Below are 19,902 nucleotides of genomic sequence, written 5' to 3' on the forward strand. Positions count from 1 at the left end.
AGCTAGCCAGCCCTGTGGGCCTTGCTGCTGCTGCAGCCAAAAAACAAAAGGTGGTGCTGCTGCTGCTTCTGCTGCTTCTGCTTCTGCTTGTGTCTGGCCGCTGTTGGAGCGTCCAGGCACAGGACTTCTGCTGCTGCTGACTAAATGGCCTCCTTAATTGGATCATTTGAGTAGCCAGCACACCTGTGCAGGTAGGGCATGACATGATAGGCAGCTGCCTTGATAGCGGGTGGGTGCTGAATGTTCCTAATTGACAAAATAAGATTAATGCTTATGAAGAAATATAAAATCTCATCCCTTCCCCAATATCGCGCCACACCCCTACCCCTTAATTCCCTGGTTGAACTTGATGGACATATGTCTTTTTTCGACCGTACTAACTATGTAACTATGTAACATAACATGGGGGGGGGGGGGGGGGGGGTCTCCTGGCTGTTCACACAGGTGTGTCATTGCTGTACATTGACCATGCATTGCTTCTGTGGTATTGCAAAGGCAAAGACAAATGCTTCCAGCCATCCATTGCACTAATGGATTGGTCATCAGCTGGCTGTCTATGTCCCGCATCAATATAGACCAAAGTACAGAGGGTTAGGCTATGCTATTGTGCACCTACCTGATGCATCAGAAGGTGCGAGGCCCTTGCTAAATTCTGTGCACAGACTTTGAGATCTATACTTTAGACTGTATCTAAACCTGCTCCAACATGGACTGACATTCTGGCCTACTTTCAGCCGATGCGACTTGTCTGTCGCTGAACAGTCGCTTTTTATGTATTCAGCACCTATGTATAATGTTGTAAAAATGCTCTAGAAGCTAAAGTCGCAGAAATGTCACACATATTTGGCCTGCAACTTTCTGTGTGACAAATTCAGACAGGAAAAATCAGTATAAATCCTTAGAAAATTATCCCCCAGTGTCTCCATCTGCTGGCGGTATTGAATAAGCATTGCTGCACTGATGGGGTATGCATTAGACGAAAAAAAAGAAGAAAAAGAAGAATAATACGCCCAGAAAAGAGGCGAAAAGGAGAAAAACGTAAAAAAACGTGAAAAAAAGTAAGAGGAAGAGAAGGGAAAAAAAGGTGGAAATGGGTTTAAAAGTGATTTCGGCGGAGAAATATATATATATATATATACGCGCACACACACACATATATATAAACGTATTCTCCGTTGAGATATTGCAGCCGCTGCTGTGTCCAGGCCCAGGAGCCTTAGCACTGTGCTGTGATGTCACTCAATACCACTGACATCACTAGGTGTAAACAACATCTCTCCTTTGCTGTGTATGTGACTATGGAGCTGTTTGGTGATGTCGTCTATTATGGCCTTCATAGAAGCAACAGGAGATTGTTGCATCCATCTAGAACCCTCAGAACTACAGTGCTATGATGTCACTCACTTCCACAGGCCTTGCAGAGTGTAAACAACAACAACCCAGCTTTGTTGTGTATGTAACCATAGGGATTTGTGATGTCACCTAGAACCTTCACAGCAGCGACAGCTTTATGAGGAGCATCAGCACTGCTCTGCCTGAGCAGAACCATCACCGCCATAGGTTGTCAAATAACCCGGGTTTAACCCACACAGGTAAGTCCAATGGGGTGCAGGCATGTCCTCTATGCTTACAGCTTCCCGTGGGTGTTGGTTTGATACCGTTTGGGGACAGCCAAGGAGGCATCTGCAGGCAACAAAGGTAGGTGTGTGCTTGTGTGTGTTTCCTATGCAGATCCTAAGCCCAGTGTCACATGCAAGTAGGAGGAGTAAGAAGGGTTCCTGGCAAATCCGGGTTATGGATTGCATTTAAAAAGGCCCCGTGGGAGTGCAATGGGCCCCTGTCTTGCTGCTTAGCAATAATGGTATGGGTTTAGGTTCTGCTGTGTGTACTGGTGGTTGACTGCCCCCCAGCCCAGAGTGTGCATGGAAAATTGTCTGGCAGCCTCCCTGACAGCAAGCAGTGATAGTGCCCATGAAGGGCACCTTGTTGGGCCCGCCCCTTTCACGGTTATCGCTTCTCGGCCTTTTGGCTAAGATCAAGTGTAGTATCTGTTCTTATCAGTTTTCATGCTGGTGGGGATGGGTGCTGCATGGAGGATGCAGGTGTACCAGGGCTTTCCGGGGCTGGTTCTGAGGAATCAGCTCGACGGCTGCCCCGATGTGACCTGTTCCCTCCGGGTCTCGCCATGAGGCTGAGAGGGTCTAGAGCCGAGGTACTTTTGTGCCTCGGGGAGTGGTGACCCCGAGGTGCCGAAACTCACTGGGAGAATAGACTCACTGAGTTGAAGCACGGGCACCATAATCTCTTCACCTTGTGGCACTCACCTCTTGATTCCCGGCCTTCTGGCTAGGATCAGAGAAATTTTTATAGATCCGGCCGGATGTCCGGGCAGTATATCTGCACACATTCACTTATTTATTTCTTTTTTGTCTCACTGTGTCACTTTTTGCGTGTTGTGTGTTCACAGGATTGGTCAGGATGCGGTAGCCCTTCTGGGTGTCCCTCCTGGCGGTCTAGGGGAGGTGTGTGTGGCCATTAGGTTCCGCACCTCCCTGCAAACACCCCGGGTACTCCTGCTTTGGCAGGGTACCTACCGTAATCGGCTCTGCGGGCAGATACCTTGGCTAACGCCAAGGGGGATGCCGGGAGCATTTGTGGTCCCCTAGTAGCTTCGGCGAAAAGGGACATCGAACCTGGAACCTCGCAGGTACCTTTTGGTCCTGAGGTGAAGGGTAAGGTTTGTTGGGGGGCCTCTCTCCTATCGGAGAAGGGCTTGCGATAGACCGCATCCTTTGTGCACGTTTTTTTAGTGTAACACGTTTGCACTTTTTCTTGCACTTTGGGTGAATCGAAAGCACGTTCCTCGGCTTTAGATAAAAAAAAAAAAAAAAAAAAAAAAAAATCTGTTCTTATCAGTTTAATATCTGATACGTCCCCTATCTGGGGACCATATATTAAATGGATTTTTGAGAACGGGGGCCGATTTCGAAGCTTGCTTCCGTCGCCCTATGCATTGACCCGATATGGCAGTATCTTCGGGTACAGTGCACCACCCCCTTACAGGGTTAAAAAGAAAGATTCCTACTTTCATTGCTACCTGCTTGCTGGCTAGCCAGCTAGCCAGCCCTGTGGGCCTTGCTGCTGCTGCAGCCAAAAAACAAAAGGTGGTGCTGCTGCTGCTTCTGCTGCTTCTGCTTCTGCTTGTGTCTGGCCGCTGTTGGAGCGTCCAGGCACAGGACTTCTGCTGCTGCTGACTAAATGGCCTCCTTAATTGGATCATTTGAGTAGCCAGCACACCTGTGCAGGTAGGGCATGACATGATAGGCAGCTGCCTTGATAGCGGGTGGGTGCTGAATGTTCCTAATTGACAAAATAAGATTAATGCTTATGAAGAAATATAAAATCTCATCCCTTCCCCAATATCGCGCCACACCCCTACCCCTTAATTCCCTGGTTGAACTTGATGGACATATGTCTTTTTTCGACCGTACTAACTATGTAACTATGTAACATAACATGGGGGGGGGGGGGGGGGTCTCCTGGCTGTTCACACAGGTGTGTCATTGCTGTACATTGACCATGCATTGCTTCTGTGGTATTGCAAAGGCAAAGACAAATGCTTCCAGCCATCCATTGCACTAATGGATTGGTCATCAGCTGGCTGTCTATGTCCCGCATCAATATAGACCAAAGTACAGAGGGTTAGGCTATGCTATTGTGCACCTACCTGATGCATCAGAAGGTGCGAGGCCCTTGCTAAATTCTGTGCACAGACTTTGAGATCTATACTTTAGACTGTATCTAAACCTGCTCCAACATGGACTGACATTCTGGCCTACTTTCAGCCGATGCGACTTGTCTGTCGCTGAACAGTCGCTTTTTATGTATTCAGCACCTATGTATAATGTTGTAAAAATGCTCTAGAAGCTAAAGTCGCAGAAATGTCACACATATTTGGCCTGCAACTTTCTGTGTGACAAATTCAGACAGGAAAAATCAGTATAAATCCTTAGAAAATTATCCCCCAGTGTCTCCATCTGCTGGCGGTATTGAATAAGCATTGCTGCACTGATGGGGTATGCATTAGACGAAAAAAAAGAAGAAAAAGAAGAATAATACGCCCAGAAAAGAGGCGAAAAGGAGAAAAACGTAAAAAAACGTGAAAAAAAGTAAGAGGAAGAGAAGGGAAAAAAAGGTGGAAATGGGTTTAAAAGTGATTTCGGCGGAGAAATATATATATATATATATACGCGCACACACACACATATATATAAACGTATTCTCCGTTGAGATATTGCAGCCGCTGCTGTGTCCAGGCCCAGGAGCCTTAGCACTGTGCTGTGATGTCACTCAATACCACTGACATCACTAGGTGTAAACAACATCTCTCCTTTGCTGTGTATGTGACTATGGAGCTGTTTGGTGATGTCGTCTATTATGGCCTTCATAGAAGCAACAGGAGATTGTTGCATCCATCTAGAACCCTCAGAACTACAGTGCTATGATGTCACTCACTTCCACAGGCCTTGCAGAGTGTAAACAACAACAACCCAGCTTTGTTGTGTATGTAACCATAGGGATTTGTGATGTCACCTAGAACCTTCACAGCAGCGACAGCTTTATGAGGAGCATCAGCACTGCTCTGCCTGAGCAGAACCATCACCGCCATAGGTTGTCAAATAACCCGGGTTTAACCCACACAGGTAAGTCCAATGGGGTGCAGGCATGTCCTCTATGCTTACAGCTTCCCGTGGGTGTTGGTTTGATACCGTTTGGGGACAGCCAAGGAGGCATCTGCAGGCAACAAAGGTAGGTGTGTGCTTGTGTGTGTTTCCTATGCAGATCCTAAGCCCAGTGTCACATGCAAGTAGGAGGAGTAAGAAGGGTTCCTGGCAAATCCGGGTTATGGATTGCATTTAAAAAGGCCCCGTGGGAGTGCAATGGGCCCCTGTCTTGCTGCTTAGCAATAATGGTATGGGTTTAGGTTCTGCTGTGTGTACTGGTGGTTGACTGCCCCCCAGCCCAGAGTGTGCATGGAAAATTGTCTGGCAGCCTCCCTGACAGCAAGCAGTGATAGTGCCCATGAAGGGCACCTTGTTGGGCCCGCCCCTTTCACGGTTATCGCTTCTCGGCCTTTTGGCTAAGATCAAGTGTAGTATCTGCATTTGGTCTGGTCGGAAGGTGTCTGTGGTACCCCGCTTCTCGGCCTTGGGGGATTGTCTCTCCTTACGGAGGGACTTCACCCCCTTGCTGCTATTGGGGAGCGGGCTTAGTCCACGGACAACGGGTTGCGATCCCCCTGTCTCTGGGACCTTGTGTCTCAGAAGGCATTTTCGGTACGTTGAGCGTTACCTGTAGCTTCGGAAGCACCTAGGGTACCCCCGACCTCTGCCTTGGGTAAGGGTTCCGCTTTTATAGCGGGATTCCGAGCCCCTGCTGCTATTGGGGAAGGGGCTTAGTCCCTGGGTGTGGAAGATGCCGTTCTCCTGGGCTTTCCCCTCTGGGGAAATGTCGATGCGAAATACCATCCGCATAGAGGTGTCGGAGAGCCATCGTCAGTTGAAGAACCTCCGCTTCATTGCGGAGGTGATTCTTCTTGACTACTTCCGCCTCAATAGGGAGGACATCCTGTGTCTAAATGACCAGGAAAGCCGTGGCCTGTATACCGTCACCTTCACGGCCACGGCGTGTTGCGATAACATCTATGCAACCTTGTCTGGTGCGGACCAGAGGGACGATCGACTCGACGGTCTTTCGTTCCAGTTCCTCTATGGTGAGGAACATATACCGTTGGTGGTGGCTATGCACAGCCCTCATGTGACCACGGAGGATATAGCCACTTTTCTTCGGCGATACTGCGAAGAGGTGCGATTCGCAAACAAAATCTTGAACTCCGTGCGGTTCTGGAACGGCAAGAGGAAGTTCTGGGTCAAGCTCCGTAAGGATCCCGGTGGTATTGGGGGTCTTTGCCATCCGCCCCCAAATTTTGCCATCGGGAGAGTTCGGGGCTTCCTGTTCTATCCTCAAATGCCTATGTATTGCCGAAATTGCTTGAGGTTTGGCCACACCCAGGAGACCTGCGGCGCGGAGCGTGTGATTCGCTGCAATAGGTGTGGCCAAGAAGGTCACATAGCCTCAAGATGTAGCCATACAATAAGGTGCAACCTCTGCGGAGAGGAAAATCACGATTTTAATTCCTGTCCCCATAAAGCAAAAACTACGATGGGTGGGTCAAGGCTGGGCCCACCCAAAGAGGGGACAGGACAAAAGACGTCCTTTTTTAAGATGCCCAAACCCCAGATGGCAGGTACTGATGGGTCCAGGCCCAAGACCTCTGGTGCTCCATCGGGGGGCCCACCGGTGGTAGTGCTAGGGGGAGGCCATGGGGATTCCACGAAGCCCGGGCGGGTGATCGAGTTTACTGCCCGGGAAATTGAAAGACGTCGATCGACTTCCTACCTGGCTCAAGAGCCCGCCGAAACTTCTGAAGGGGGCTCACCTGTGGCGGGTGGCAGCCGACGGGCCTCGGTGGGGGCAAAAGTGGACCCAAAATTGCAGCATAAGCCAGGTACTGGCTTGGCCCAGGGTCGCCCTGCTCCGGACGAAGAGGCCCCGGTGAAAGCCCGCCGGAAGGGGAGCCAGGTGGCCAGGTCTGAGCCCGGTCCTGTTACTCCGCCTATACAGGACAGGGCCAAGAAGACAAGTGGCGCCAAACCAGGGTTTGCTGCCCCGCCAGCAGTGGACCCGGTGGGTAAAACTGGCCATCGTCGATCGATGGGGAAGTTGGAGCAACAGTCCTCAGCAACGCTTGCTGGGGAACAAGCGATGAAAACTTCCCAAGGTAGCGGCAAAGGTTCCGGAAAAGAGGCCTCACAGGCCCCTGTGCAGCAGTTCCAGTCGTCAAATGATGAAAGAAGACGCAGATCCATCAGCCGGGGGCCAGAGATTACATCGAGTGAGAGCAACACAGAGGATATGGACAGCAGTGTGACATTTAAAAGACAAAGAGAAGAAGAAGAGGAAGACATTCAAAGGAAAGCGGCGTGCCGTAGTTCGGACGAGAGCGAGCTCAGGGTCGGGGCATCATCGATCTCAAGCTCCGACCCTCAGAACATCAAGGAGCTGATGACCCCGCAGGCGGGGGATGACGGTACGCAGCTTATTATTGACTTTGATTCTCCAAGCACGGACTCTCCATAAACTATGCCTATCCCTGTAAAAATTGCCTCACTCAATGTGAGGTCCTTAAAGAGCCCTGATCGCAGGGCTGCTTTATTTTCTTATCTAGAGACATGTGACTTTGACCTTTGCCTGCTACAAGAATGTGGAATCCCTAGTAAAATGGACTATAAAGACTTAAAAGAAGACTGGAAGCTGGGCCCATCCATATGGTCCGGTGCAAATGACTGTCGTTCTGTGGGTGTTGGGCTGCTCTGCCGAGGCCAGTCCTTTTCTATTCATACAGTAACTGAGATTGTGCCTGGCAGAGCTCTTTTAATTCATCTATATTTTAATGGACTTTTAATTCGTGTTTTAAATGTGTATGCCCCTCCTGATAAACAGGAGCGGGCAGAACTATTTGAAATTTTACCACTGTTTTGTGTTGGGTCTTCCCCCCTGCTGGTGGGAGGTGATTTTAACTGCATACGTGATGGGGAACACCGGCAGGGTGGGGATATTAATCGTAAAGACCGCACTTCTTACCTGCTTAAAAATTTTATTGATGATTTTAATTTGAAAGATTGCTGGAAGGATCTCTTGCCGGAGGACCCAGGCGCCACATGGTCCAATGGAAGAGTGAGCTCCAGAATCGATTTTATTTTTTCCTCTAGAGCTTTTAAACCCCTGAAATGCACGCTCGAGCAGAATATCTTCTCTGATCATAAGCTCCTCTTGGTGGGCCTGGAGCTAGAGGGGGAGCAAAAAGCAAAAAGGGGCCTCTGGAGATTAAACACCACACTCCTAGAGGACCCTGAGATAAAAGAGGAGTTTGTGCGGACCTACCAATGCTGGCAATCACAAAGAAAACCCCACGAGCCTATGCTGCACTGGTGGGAGGGCACCAAATCTAAAATCAGATTTTTTTTTATCAAAGCAGGTAAGAAGAAGGCAAAAATGGAAAAACAGTGGTTTTATGTTCTTAACATGCGTTTAAATGTACTTTTTAAATTGAAAGAAGCTGGTATGGATGTAGAAAATGATATTTTAAACCTTAAAACTGAAATAAAACATGCCATAGAAAAGAAAGGGAAACAAATCATTTTTAACTCACATGTGCAGCACCTGGAGGAGGGCGAGAAATGTTCCCGTTTCTTTTTTAAAAAAGTGATGAATAGGAGGGATATCATCCAAAACCTTGAGGGTGAATCCACTCCAAAAGGCATGTTAGATGCAGTTTTTAACTTCTACCAGCTTCTTTTTAATAAGAAAGATCTTAATCCATCCTTTTTAGAACATGTTCTTAATTCCCTTGATTTTAAGCTAGATGTTTTAGACCAGGAGGTTTTATCCCGTGATCTTAACTTAGATGAACTTTTATTTGTTTTTAAAAGTTTTTCTAGTGGGAAGGCCCCTGGGGAAGATGGTTTACCCATCGAATTTTATTTAGCTTTTTGGGATATTTTAAAGGATGATATGGTTTTATTGTATAAAGAAACTTTTATTGTTAATGAACTTCCCCCTTCCTGGAGGAGGGGGATTGTATCATTACTTTTTAAAAAGGGTGAAAAGGATATGCTAAAAAATTGGCGCCCCATCACACTTTTAAATGTTGATTATAAAGTTTTAGCCAAGTTATTAGCTGTCCGTTTTAAACCTTTTATTCATAAATTAATTCACCCAAATCAGGTTTGTGGGGTACCTGGAAGGTCTATAGCTGAATCCCTAAATATTTTAAGAGATGTTTTATGGTATTTTAAGGATAGAAATCAAACTGTAGCAATTTTATCCTTAGACTTTGAAAAAGCCTTTGATAGGGTCTCCCATGAATACCTGTTTTTAGTTCTTAAAAAGATGGCAGTGCCTGAAACGATTTTAAGCCGAATCATGCTTTTATACCGATCCTGTTTTAGTCAAGTCTCTGTTAATGGCTTTTTAACCAGCGGTGTTCCTCTTTTATCAGGTGTCAAACAGGGCTGCCCCCTGTCCCCACTCCTTTTTATTTGCGCAATCGAACCACTGATGGCCCTCCTCAGAAAAGACCGGGTAGTAAGAGGCGTACCGATACCTGGTGGAGGAGGGACCCATCTAAAGGTGTTGGGGTACATGGATGATGTCACCATACTGTGCCCGGACTCTCCATCCATGAGGGGGGCATTGAGGAACACCAGCTATTTCTGCGAGGTCTCTGGTTTTAAGCTAAACACAGATAAATGTGACTGTTTTTATATTGGCTCCTGGGATTCATCCATCACCCCAGGAGTCACAATGCAACAGGATCAAATTAAAGTTTTAGGTATTGTTTTTAACCAGGTCAATGATGGGAGCCCTAACTGGGATTCAGCTATAGCTAAGATGGAGAAGAAGATTTTAATGTGGAATCTTAGAAACCTTACCATGGAGGGGAAGATTTTAATAATAAAGATGGTTTTACTCCCTATTATGCTATACATTGCCATGGTATTTCCTCCATCTATTTTATACATTAAAAAAGTAACTAGAATTGTTTTTACTTTTTTATGGGGTTCAAAAATGGAGAAATTAAAGCGTGATTTTATGTACAAAAGTAAAGATAATGGCGGGAAAGATGTTCCTAACCTTTTTACTTTCTTTTACATAAAGTATTTCTGTTTCTGTTTTAAAATTATTAAATCCAATGGCATTTTTAGCTGCTTTTTAAGGTACGCTGCGGGCATGGTTTTTAAAAGATGGTTGCGCATCCCTCTGAACGCTCCGGTGCTTCTGTGTCCCCCAAAACATTATGTGGTGTTGGAAAAGACAGTCAGGCTCCTAGGTCTCCAAGATTTGGAGCCTGACATACTGGGGGACCAGAGAAAGGTATCAAAGGTCCTCAGGCGGAGTGAGGTTACCCTGGCAGTGTCCAATTTCACACAGGCAAGATCCAAAAAGGTATGGCGGAACGTGTACGGGAAGTTTCTGGCGAATGTACACAGGGATCTTGCCTGGGCAATCGTCCACCAGTGCCTCCCTACTCGTGAGTTTCAGCACAGGCGAGGACTGGTGGCGAGAGCCAAGTGCCCGAGAGATGGCTGCGGAGTGGACGAAACGGTGCTGCACATATTTTGGAACTGCCCTTTTGCACGGGAGCTTTGGAGGAAGGTAGGCCCACTTTTGAAGTGGGCCTGCGGCCTAAAAGATTTTAATCACGAATGTGTCTTTTACGGTCTTTTTAACTGCCCCAATTTTAAACAGCAGATGATCTGCTGGATGATTATTAATTGTTTTAAAAATGCCATCTGGAAAGTTAGGAACATCTTACTTTTTAAACATGATTTTATTGATGTTAAAAACTGTATAAAGCTGGCCCTGAGTGAGATGTACATCTATTACCTAAGAGACAAGAAACAGTTGGGGGCCAGCGAGGCAGCATCCATGTGGTGTCTGCCTCTATGGAACGAAATAACAGTATAATCAGTTTTTATGACATTTGTATAATGTTTTATCCTGCCATTTTTATTTTTTCTCCTTTTATTACTGGTTTTATTATTTGTATTTTAAAACTTTTGTGAACCTTTTATTATTTTGCATTTTAAATTTTGTATGGTTTCTTATTTATTCAATAAAATTTTGTTGAAACCTTATCTGTTCTTATCAGTTTAATATCTGATACGTTCCCTATCTGGGGACCATATATTAAATGGATTTTTGAGAACGGGGGCCGATTTCGAAGCTTGCTTCCGTCGCCCTATGCATTGACCCGATATGGCAGTATCTTCGGGTACAGTGCACCACCCCCTTACAGGGTTAAAAAGAAAGATTCCTACTTTCATTGCTACCTGCTTGCTGGCTAGCCAGCTAGCCAGCCCTGTGGGCCTTGCTGCTGCTGCAGCCAAAAAACAAAAGGTGGTGCTGCTGCTGCTGCTGCTTCTGCTGCTTCTGCTTCTGCTTGTGTCTGGCCGCTGTTGGAGCGTCCAGGCACAGGACTTCTGCTGCTGCTGACTAAATGGCCTCCTTAATTGGATCATTTGAGTAGCCAGCACACCTGTGCAGGTAGGGCATGACATGATAGGCAGCTGCCTTGATAGCGGGTGGGTGCTGAATGTTCCTAATTGACAAAATAAGATTAATGCTTATGAAGAAATATAAAATCTCATCCCTTCCCCAATATCGCGCCACACCCCTACCCCTTAATTCCCTGGTTGAACTTGATGGACATATGTCTTTTTTCGACCGTACTAACTATGTAACTATGTAACATAACATGGGGGGGGGGGGGTCTCCTGGCTGTTCACACAGGTGTGTCATTGCTGTACATTGACCATGCATTGCTTCTGTGGTATTGCAAAGGCAAAGACAAATGCTTCCAGCCATCCATTGCACTAATGGATTGGTCATCAGCTGGCTGTCTATGTCCCGCATCAATATAGACCAAAGTACAGAGGGTTAGGCTATGCTATTGTGCACCTACCTGATGCATCAGAAGGTGCGAGGCCCTTGCTAAATTCTGTGCACAGACTTTGAGATCTATACTTTAGACTGTATCTAAACCTGCTCCAACATGGACTGACATTCTGGCCTACTTTCAGCCGATGCGACTTGTCTGTCGCTGAACAGTCGCTTTTTATGTATTCAGCACCTATGTATAATGTTGTAAAAATGCTCTAGAAGCTAAAGTCGCAGAAATGTCACACATATTTGGCCTGCAACTTTCTGTGCGACAAATTCAGACAGGAAAAATCAGTATAAATCCTTAGAAAATTATCCCCCAGTGTCTCCATCTGCTGGCGGTATTGAATAAGCATTGCTGCACTGATGGGGTATGCATTAGACGAAAAAAAAGAAGAAAAAGAAGAATAATACGCCCAGAAAAGAGGCGAAAAGGAGAAAAACGTAAAAAAACGTGAAAAAAAAGTAAGAGGAAGAGAAGGGAAAAAAAGGTGGAAATGGGTTTAAAAGTGATTTCGGCGGAGAAATATATATATATATATATATATATATATATATATATATATATATACGCGCACACACACACATATATATAAACGTATTCTCCGTTGAGATATTGCAGCCGCTGCTGTGTCCAGGCCCAGGAGCCTTAGCACTGTGCTGTGATGTCACTCAATACCACTGACATCACTAGGTGTAAACAACATCTCTCCTTTGCTGTGTATGTGACTATGGAGCTGTTTGGTGATGTCGTCTATTATGGCCTTCATAGAAGCAACAGGAGATTGTTGCATCCATCTAGAACCCTCAGAACTACAGTGCTATGATGTCACTCACTTCCACAGGCCTTGCAGAGTGTAAACAACAACAACCCAGCTTTGTTGTGTATGTAACCATAGGGATTTGTGATGTCACCTAGAACCTTCACAGCAGCGACAGCTTTATGAGGAGCATCAGCACTGCTCTGCCTGAGCAGAACCATCACCGCCATAGGTTGTCAAATAACCCGGGTTTAACCCACACAGGTAAGTCCAATGGGGTGCAGGCATGTCCTCTATGCTTACAGCTTCCCGTGGGTGTTGGTTTGATACCGTTTGGGGACAGCCAAGGAGGCATCTGCAGGCAACAAAGGTAGGTGTGTGCTTGTGTGTGTGTTTCCTATGCAGATCCTAAGCCCAGTGTCACATGCAAGTAGGAGGAGTAAGAAGGGTTCCTGGCAAATCCGGGTTATGGATTGCATTTAAAAAGGCCCCGTGGGAGTGCAATGGGCCCCTGTCTTGCTGCTTAGCAATAATGGTATGGGTTTAGGTTCTGCTGTGTGTACTGGTGGTTGACTGCCCCCCAGCCCAGAGTGTGCATGGAAAATTGTCTGGCAGCCTCCCTGACAGCAAGCAGTGATAGTGCCCATGAAGGGCACCTTGTTGGGCCCGCCCCTTTCACGGTTATCGCTTCTCGGCCTTTTGGCTAAGATCAAGTGTAGTATCTGTTCTTATCAGTTTAATATCTGATACGTCCCCTATCTGGGGACCATATATTAAATGGATTTTTGAGAACGGGGGCCGATTTAGAAGCTTGCTTCCGTCGCCCTATGCATTGACCCGATATGGCAGTATCTTCGGGTACAGTGCACCACCCCCTTACAGGGTTAAAAAGAAAGATTCCTACTTTCATTGCTACCTGCTTGCTGGCTAGCCAGCTAGCCAGCCCTGTGGGCCTTGCTGCTGCTGCAGCCAAAAAACAAAAGGTGGTGCTGCTGCTGCTTCTGCTGCTTCTGCTTCTGCTTGTGTCTGGCCGCTGTTGGAGCGTCCAGGCACAGGACTTCTGCTGCTGCTGACTAAATGGCCTCCTTAATTGGATCATTTGAGTAGCCAGCACACCTGTGCAGGTAGGGCATGACATGATAGGCAGCTGCCTTGATAGCGGGTGGGTGCTGAATGTTCCTAATTGACAAAATAAGATTAATGCTTATGAAGAAATATAAAATCTCATCCCTTCCCCAATATCGCGCCACACCCCTACCCCTTAATTCCCTGGTTGAACTTGATGGACATATGTCTTTTTTCGACCGTACTAACTATGTAACTATGTAACATAACATGGGGGGGGGGGGGGTCTCCTGGCTGTTCACACAGGTGTGTCATTGCTGTACATTGACCATGCATTGCTTCTGTGGTATTGCAAAGGCAAAGACAAATGCTTCCAGCCATCCATTGCACTAATGGATTGGTCATCAGCTGGCTGTCTATGTCCCGCATCAATATAGACCAAAGTACAGAGGGTTAGGCTATGCTATTGTGCACCTACCTGATGCATCAGAAGGTGCGAGGCCCTTGCTAAATTCTGTGCACAGACTTTGAGATCTATACTTTAGACTGTATCTAAACCTGCTCCAACATGGACTGACATTCTGGCCTACTTTCAGCCGATGCGACTTGTCTGTCGCTGAACAGTCGCTTTTTATGTATTCAGCACCTATGTATAATGTTGTAAAAATGCTCTAGAAGCTAAAGTCGCAGAAATGTCACACATATTTGGCCTGCAACTTTCTGTGCGACAAATTCAGACAGGAAAAATCAGTATAAATCCTTAGAAAATTATCCCCCAGTGTCTCCATCTGCTGGCGGTATTGAATAAGCATTGCTGCACTGATGGGGTATGCATTAGACGAAAAAAAAGAAGAAAAAGAAGAATAATACGCCCAGAAAAGAGGCGAAAAGGAGAAAAACGTAAAAAAACGTGAAAAAAAAGTAAGAGGAAGAGAAGGGAAAAAAAGGTGGAAATGGGTTTAAAAGTGATTTCGGCGGAGAAATATATATATATATATATATATATATATATATATATATATATATATATATATACGCGCACACACACACATATATATAAACGTATTCTCCGTTGAGATATTGCAGCCGCTGCTGTGTCCAGGCCCAGGAGCCTTAGCACTGTGCTGTGATGTCACTCAATACCACTGACATCACTAGGTGTAAACAACATCTCTCCTTTGCTGTGTATGTGACTATGGAGCTGTTTGGTGATGTCGTCTATTATGGCCTTCATAGAAGCAACAGGAGATTGTTGCATCCATCTAGAACCCTCAGAACTACAGTGCTATGATGTCACTCACTTCCACAGGCCTTGCAGAGTGTAAACAACAACAACCCAGCTTTGTTGTGTATGTAACCATAGGGATTTGTGATGTCACCTAGAACCTTCACAGCAGCGACAGCTTTATGAGGAGCATCAGCACTGCTCTGCCTGAGCAGAACCATCACCGCCATAGGTTGTCAAATAACCCGGGTTTAACCCACACAGGTAAGTCCAATGGGGTGCAGGCATGTCCTCTATGCTTACAGCTTCCCGTGGGTGTTGGTTTGATACCGTTTGGGGACAGCCAAGGAGGCATCTGCAGGCAACAAAGGTAGGTGTGTGCTTGTGTGTGTGTTTCCTATGCAGATCCTAAGCCCAGTGTCACATGCAAGTAGGAGGAGTAAGAAGGGTTCCTGGCAAATCCGGGTTATGGATTGCATTTAAAAAGGCCCCGTGGGAGTGCAATGGGCCCCTGTCTTGCTGCTTAGCAATAATGGTATGGGTTTAGGTTCTGCTGTGTGTACTGGTGGTTGACTGCCCCCCAGCCCAGAGTGTGCATGGAAAATTGTCTGGCAGCCTCCCTGACAGCAAGCAGTGATAGTGCCCATGAAGGGCACCTTGTTGGGCCCGCCCCTTTCACGGTTATCGCTTCTCGGCCTTTTGGCTAAGATCAAGTGTAGTATCTGTTCTTATCAGTTTAATATCTGATACGTCCCCTATCTGGGGACCATATATTAAATGGATTTTTGAGAACGGGGGCCGATTTCGAAGCTTGCTTCTGTCGCCCTATGCATTGACCCGATATGGCAGTATCTTCGGGTACAGTGCACCACCCCCTTACAGGGTTAAAAAGAAAGATTCCTACTTTCATTGCTACCTGCTTGCTGGCTAGCCAGCTAGCCAGCCCTGTGGGCCTTGCTGCTGCTGCAGCCAAAAAACAAAAGGTGGTGCTGCTGCTGCTTCTGCTGCTTCTGCTTCTGCTTGTGTCTGGCCGCTGTTGGAGCGTCCAGGCACAGGACTTCTGCTGCTGCTGACTAAATGGCCTCCTTAATTGGATCATTTGAGTAGCCAGCACACCTGTGCAGGTAGGGCATGACATGATAGGCAGCTGCCTTGATAGCGGGTGGGTGCTGAATGTTCCTAATTGACAAAATAAGATTAATGCTTATGAAGAAATATAAAATCTCATCCCTTCCCCAATATCGCGCCACACCCCTACCCCTTAATTCCCTGGTTGAACTTGATGGACATATGTCTTTTTTCGACCGTACTAACTATGTAACTATGTAACATAACATGGGGGGGGGGGGGTCTCCTGGCTGTTCACACAGGTGTGTCATTGCTGTACATTGACCATGCATTGCTTCTGTGGTATTGCAAAGGCAAAGACAAATGCTTCCAGCCATCCATTGCACTAATGGATTGGTCATCAGCTGGCTGTCTATGTCCCGCATCAATATAGACCAAAGTACAGAGGGTTAGGCTATGCTATTGTGCACCTACCTGATGCATCAGAAGGTGCGAGGCCCTTGCTAAATTCTGTGCACAGACTTTGAGATCTATACTTTAGACTGTATCTAAACCTGCTCCAACATGGACTGACATTCTGGCCTACTTTCAGCCAATGCGACTTGTCTGTCGCTGAACAGTCGCTTTTTATGTATTCAGCACCTATGTATAATGTTGTAAAAATGCTCTAGAAGCTAAAGTCGCAGAAATGTCACACATATTTGGCCTGCAACTTTCTGTGCGACAAATTCAGACAGGAAAAATCAGTATAAATCCTTAGAAAATTATCCCCCAGTGTCTCCATCTGCTGGCGGTATTGAATAAGCATTGCTGCACTGATGGGGTATGCATTAGACGAAAAAAAAGAAGAAAAAGAAGAATAATACGCCCAGAAAAGAGGCGAAAAGGAGAAAAACGTAAAAAAACGTGAAAAAAAAGTAAGAGGAAGAGAAGGGAAAAAAAGGTGGAAATGGGTTTAAAAGTGATTTCGGCGGAGAAATATATATATATATATATATATATATATATATACGCGCACACACACACATATATATAAACGTATTCTCCGTTGAGATATTGCAGCCGCTGCTGTGTCCAGGCCCAGGAGCCTTAGCACTGTGCTGTGATGTCACTCAATACCACTGACATCACTAGGTTTAAACAACATCTCTCCTTTGCTGTGTATGTGACTATGGAGCTGTTTGGTGATGTCGTCTATTATGGCCTTCATAGAAGCAACAGGAGATTGTTGCATCCATCTAGAACCCTCAGAACTACAGTGCTATGATGTCACTCACTTCCACAGGCCTTGCAGAGTGTAAACAACAACAACCCAGCTTTGTTGTGTATGTAACCATAGGGATTTGTGATGTCACCTAGAACCTTCACAGCAGCGACAGCTTTATGAGGAGCATCAGCACTGCTCTGCCTGAGCAGAACCATCACCGCCATAGGTTGTCAAATAACCCGGGTTTAACCCACACAGGTAAGTCCAATGGGGTGCAGGCATGTCCTCTATGCTTACAGCTTCCCGTGGGTGTTGGTTTGATACCGTTTGGGGACAGCCAAGGAGGCATCTGCAGGCAACAAAGGTAGGTGTGTGCTTGTGTGTGTGTTTCCTATGCAGATCCTAAGCCCAGTGTCACATGCAAGTAGGAGGAGTAAGAAGGGTTCCTGGCAAATCCGGGTTATGGATTGCATTTAAAAAGGCCCCGTGGGAGTGCAATGGGCCCCTGTCTTGCTGCTTAGCAATAATGGTATGGGTTTAGGTTCTGCTGTGTGTACTGGTGGTTGACTGCCCCCCAGCCCAGAGTGTGCATGGAAAATTGTCTGGCAGCCTCCCTGACAGCAAGCAGTGATAGTGCCCATGAAGGGCACCTTGTTGGGCCCGCCCCTTTCACGGTTATCGCTTCTCGGCCTTTTGGCTAAGATCAAGTGTAGTATCTGTTCTTATCAGTTTAATATCTGATACGTCCCCTATCTGGGGACCATATATTAAATGGATTTTTGAGAACGGGGGCCGATTTCGAAGCTTGCTTCCGTCGCCCTATGCATTGACCCGATATGGCAGTATCTTCGGGTACAGTGCACCACCCCCTTACAGGGTTAAAAAGAAAGATTCCTACTTTCATTGCTACCTGCTTGCTGGCTAGCCAGCTAGCCAGCCCTGTGGGCCTTGCTGCTGCTGCAGCCAAAAAACAAAAGGTGGTGCTGCTGCTGCTTCTGCTGCTTCTGCTTCTGCTTGTGTCTGGCCGCTGTTGGAGCGTCCAGGCACAGGACTTCTGCTGCTGCTGACTAAATGGCCTCCTTAATTGGATCATTTGAGTAGCCAGCACACCTGTGCAGGTAGGGCATGACATGATAGGCAGCTGCCTTGATAGCGGGTGGGTGAAAAAAGATCGCTTCTCGGCCTTTTGGCTAAGATCAAGTGTAGTATCTGCATTTGGTCTGGTCGGAAGGTGTCTGTGGTACCCCGCTTCTCGGCCTTGGGGGATTGTCTCTCCTTACGGAGGGACTTCACCCCCTTGCTGCTATTGGGGAGCGGGCTTAGTCCACAGACAACGGGTTGCGATCCCCCTGTCTCTGGGACCTTGTGTCTCAGAAGGCATTTTCGGTACGTTGAGCGTTACCTGTAGCTTCGGAAGCACCTAGGGTACCCCCGACCTCTGCCTTGGGTAAGGGTTCCGCTTTTATAGCGGGATTCCGAGCCCCTGCTGCTATTGGGGAAGGGGCTTAGTCCCTGGGTGTGGAAGATGCCGTTCTCCTGGGCTTTCCCCTCTGGGGAAATGTCGATGCGAAATACCATCCGCATAGAGGTGTCGGAGAGCCATCGTCAGTTGAAGAACCTCCGCTTCATTGCGGAGGTGATTCTTCTTGACTACTTCCGCCTCAATAGGGAGGACATCCTGTGTCTAAATGACCAGGAAAGCCGTGGCCTGTATACCGTCACCTTCACGGCCACGGCGTGTTGCGATAACATCTATGCAACCTTGTCTGGTGCGGACCAGAGGGACGATCGACTCGACGGTCTTTCGTTCCAGTTCCTCTATGGTGAGGAACATATACCGTTGGTGGTGGCTATGCACAGCCCTCATGTGACCACGGAGGATATAGCCACTTTTCTTCGACGATACTGCGAAGAGGTGCGATTCGCAAACAAAATCTTGAACTCCGTGCGGTTCTGGAACGGCAAGAGGAAGTTCTGGGTCAAGCTCCGTAAGGATCCCGGTGGTATTGGGGGTCTTTGCCATCCGCCCCCAAATTTTGCCATCGGGAGAGTTCGGGGCTTCCTGTTCTATCCTCAAATGCCTATGTATTGCCGAAATTGCTTGAGGTTTGGCCACACCCAGGAGACCTGCGGCGCGGAGCGTGTGATTCGCTGCAATAGGTGTGGCCAAGAAGGTCACATAGCCTCAAGATGTAGCCATACGATAAGGTGCAACCTCTGCGGAGAGGAAAATCACGATTTTAATTCCTGTCCCCATAAAGCAAAAACTACGATGGGTGGGTCAAGGCTGGGCCCACCCAAAGAGGGGACAGGACAAAAGACGTCCTTTTTTAAGATGCCCAAACCCCAGATGGCAGGTACTGATGGGTCCAGGCCCAAGACCTCTGGTGCTCCATCGGGGGGCCCACCGGTGGTAGTGCTAGGGGGAGGCCATGGGGATTCCACGAAGCCCGGGCGGGTGATCGAGTTTACTGCCCGGGAAATTGAAAGACGTCGATCGACTTCCTACCTGGCTCAAGAGCCCGCCAAAACTTCTGAAGGGGGCTCACCTGTGGCGGGTGGCAGCCGACGGGCCTCGGTGGGGGCAGAGGTGGACCCAAAATTGCAGCATAAGCCAGGTACTGGCTTGGCCCAGGGTCGCCCTGCTCCGGACGAAGAGGCCCCGGTGAAAGCCCGCCGGAAGGGGAGCCAGGTGGCCAGGTCTGAGCCCGGTCCTGTTACTCCGCCTATACAGGACAGGGCCAAGAAGACAAGTGGCGCCAAACCAGGGTTTGCTGCCCCGCCAGCAGTGGACCCGGTGGGTAAAACTGGCCATCGTCGATCGATGGGGAAGTTGGAGCAACAGTCCTCAGCAACGCTTGCTGGGGAACAAGCGATGAAAACTTCCCAAGGTAGCGGCAAAGGTTCCGGAAAAGAGGCCTCACAGGCCCCTGTGCAGCAGTTCCAGTCGTCAAAAGATGAAAGAAGACGCAGATCCATCAGCCGGGGGCCAGAGATTACATCGAGTGAGA

The 19,902-nt window shown here is 47.4% G+C and overlaps 5 non-coding genes and 3 pseudogenes across 5 annotated transcripts; all 8 read left to right on the forward strand.

The window, feature by feature from the left end:
* Window positions 1-2,009: 2,009 nt before the first annotated feature.
* LOC130349740 (U2 spliceosomal RNA) lies at window positions 2,010-2,169 on the forward strand (annotated as a pseudogene).
* A 693-nt stretch (window positions 2,170-2,862) lies between these two features.
* On the forward strand, window positions 2,863-3,055 carry LOC130349735 (U2 spliceosomal RNA). The gene has a single exon (XR_008887007.1). It is a non-coding gene; the product is annotated as a U2 spliceosomal RNA (small nuclear RNA).
* Window positions 3,056-5,120: 2,065 nt separating this feature from the next.
* On the forward strand, window positions 5,121-5,338 carry LOC130349742 (U2 spliceosomal RNA; annotated as a pseudogene).
* A 5,389-nt stretch (window positions 5,339-10,727) lies between these two features.
* On the forward strand, window positions 10,728-10,913 carry LOC130349731 (U2 spliceosomal RNA). The gene has a single exon (XR_008887003.1). It is a non-coding gene; the product is annotated as a U2 spliceosomal RNA (small nuclear RNA).
* Window positions 10,914-13,009: 2,096 nt separating this feature from the next.
* LOC130349726 (U2 spliceosomal RNA) lies at window positions 13,010-13,200 on the forward strand. Its single transcript, XR_008886998.1, has one exon. It is a non-coding gene; the product is annotated as a U2 spliceosomal RNA (small nuclear RNA).
* Window positions 13,201-15,299: 2,099 nt separating this feature from the next.
* Window positions 15,300-15,490, forward strand: LOC130349713 (U2 spliceosomal RNA). Its single transcript, XR_008886987.1, has one exon. It is a non-coding gene; the product is annotated as a U2 spliceosomal RNA (small nuclear RNA).
* Window positions 15,491-17,568: 2,078 nt separating this feature from the next.
* LOC130349708 (U2 spliceosomal RNA) lies at window positions 17,569-17,759 on the forward strand. Its single transcript, XR_008886982.1, has one exon. It is a non-coding gene; the product is annotated as a U2 spliceosomal RNA (small nuclear RNA).
* Window positions 17,760-18,061: 302 nt separating this feature from the next.
* Window positions 18,062-18,279, forward strand: LOC130349743 (U2 spliceosomal RNA; annotated as a pseudogene).
* The last annotated feature ends 1,623 nt before the right edge of the window (window positions 18,280-19,902 follow it).

This window comes from Hyla sarda, unplaced genomic scaffold (assembly GCF_029499605.1).
Source record: "Hyla sarda isolate aHylSar1 unplaced genomic scaffold, aHylSar1.hap1 scaffold_921, whole genome shotgun sequence".
Taxonomy (NCBI): Eukaryota; Metazoa; Chordata; class Amphibia; order Anura; family Hylidae; genus Hyla; species Hyla sarda.